The sequence below is a fragment of the Mandrillus leucophaeus genome, unplaced genomic scaffold (genome assembly GCF_000951045.1).
Source record: "Mandrillus leucophaeus isolate KB7577 unplaced genomic scaffold, Mleu.le_1.0 Scaffold53, whole genome shotgun sequence".
NCBI classification, from domain to species: domain Eukaryota; kingdom Metazoa; phylum Chordata; class Mammalia; order Primates; family Cercopithecidae; genus Mandrillus; species Mandrillus leucophaeus.
The window spans coordinates 840,902-843,019 of record NW_012105697.1 but is presented as its reverse complement, the minus strand read 5'-3'; positions in this window follow the sequence as shown (position 1 = coordinate 843,019).

Genomic DNA, 2,118 nt, shown 5'->3' with positions numbered 1-2,118 from the left:
AAAAAAAAAAAAAAAAAAATTAAAACTACTTTTGGCCAGGTGTGGTGGCTCAGACATACAATCCCACCACTTGGGGAGGCCAAGCTGGGCAGATCACCTGAACTCAGTAGTTCGAGACCAGTCTGGGCAACCTGGTGAAACCCTGTCTCTACAAAAAATACAAAAATTACCTGGGTACAGTGGTGCACACCTGTGGTCCCAGCTACATGGGAGGCTGAGATGGGAGAATTGCTTGAAATGGGGAGGTGGAGGCTGCAGTAAGCTGAGATTGTGCCATTGCACTCCAGCCTGGGCGACAGAGCAAGATTCTGCCACAAAGAAAAAAAAAAAAAATGTTGCTGGGTGCGGTGACTCACGCCTGTAATCCCAGCACTTTGGGAGACCAAGGCAGGTGGATCACCTGAGGTTAGGAGTTCGAGACCAGCCTGACCAACATGGTAAAACCCTGTCTCTACTAAAAATACAAAATTAGCAGGGTGCAGGGGCGGCACCTGTAATCCCAGCTACTCGGGAGGCCGAGGCAGGAGAATCGCTTGAACCAGGGGAGGTGGAGGTTGCAGTGTGCTAAAATCGTGCCATTGCACTCCAACCTGGACAAGAGTGAAACTGTCTCAAAAAAAAAAAGTTATTAGTGTTTAATAAAAACTTGTACTGTTATTTTTCCCCCTTACCATTCGTTTGCTCATCCAGTAAACACAGACAGCAATGTTAAAGTTATTAGCCTGTCTCCCCATGAGAAGCAACTTTGCCAACTTGAGTAGTTCCTTTTGTTTGTGGTTTTACAGTGAAGAGCTTGCACTGTTGCTTTGTTGAACTTGGAATTCTGTATCACAAGGAAATCCTGGAGACTCTATAGAGAAAAACTAGGCATACCATGTTTTTTTTTTTTTTTGAGACAGAGTTGCTGTTGCCCAGGCTAGAGTGCAATAGCGCAGTCTTCAACTCACTGCAACCTCCGCCTTCTGGGTTTAAGCGATTCTCCTGCCTCAGCCTCCCAAGTAGCTGGGATTACAGGCACGTGCCACCACACCTGGCTAATTTTTTGTATTTTTAGTAGAGACGGGGTTTCACCATGTTGGCCAGTCTGGTCTCGAACTCCCGACCTTGTGATCCGCCCACCTCAGCCTCCCAAAGTGCTGCGATTACAGATGTAAGCCACCGTGCCTGGCAATAGAAAAGATTCTATTTTAAGTTGGAATTTTTAAAAAGCAAATCAGAGCAATGACATGGTCGTATATGAGCTACACTGAAGCACCTAAAATATTGTATGTTGGTAGGAGAAATCCTCTGGCAAGTAACAGTCAACAGGCAGTGATCCATGCAGGTCAAGAAATAACAAGGCAGGCTGGGCACAGTGGCTCACACTTGTAATCCCAGCACTTTGGAAGGCTGAGGCAGGAATATTACTTGAGCCTGGGAGTTTGAGACCAGCCTGGGCAATATAGTGAGACCCTGTCTTCAAAAAAAAAACCCCCAAGAACTGGCCTGGTTTGGTGGCGTGCATCTGTAGTCACAGCTACTGAGGAGGTTGAGGCTGGAGGATCACTTGAACCTGCGAGCTTGACGCTGCAGTGAGCTATCGTGCTGTTGTACTCCAACCTGGGCAACAGAGCAACACTCACTCTTGAGGGGGGGAAGGAAAAAAAAAGGGCCGGGTACAGTGGCTCATGCCTATAATCCCAGCACTTTGGGAGTTTAGGTGGGCGGATCACTTGAGGTCAGGAGTTTGAGACCAGCCTGGCCAACATGGTGAAACCTCATCTGTACTAAGAATATAAAAAAAAAATTTAGCTGGGTGTGGTGGGGAATGCCTGTAATCCCAGCTACTCGGGAGGCTGAGACAGAATCGCTTGAACCTGGGAGGTTGTAGTGAGCTGAGATCGTGCCACTGCACTCCAGCATGGGCAACAGAGTGAAATTCAAATCTTAAGAAAAAAAAAAAAAAAAGGAAATACCAAGAAGGCAAGGCAAAGATTGACAAGGCAATAGAAATCAATGCAATTAAACACTGTCAACTTCCCCCACCCCCCAGGTTCTCCCCAGTAAGGTATCTTTTTTTTGTTTTGTTTTGAGACAGTCTCGCTCTGTCTCCCAGGCTGGAGTGCAGTGGCCGGATCT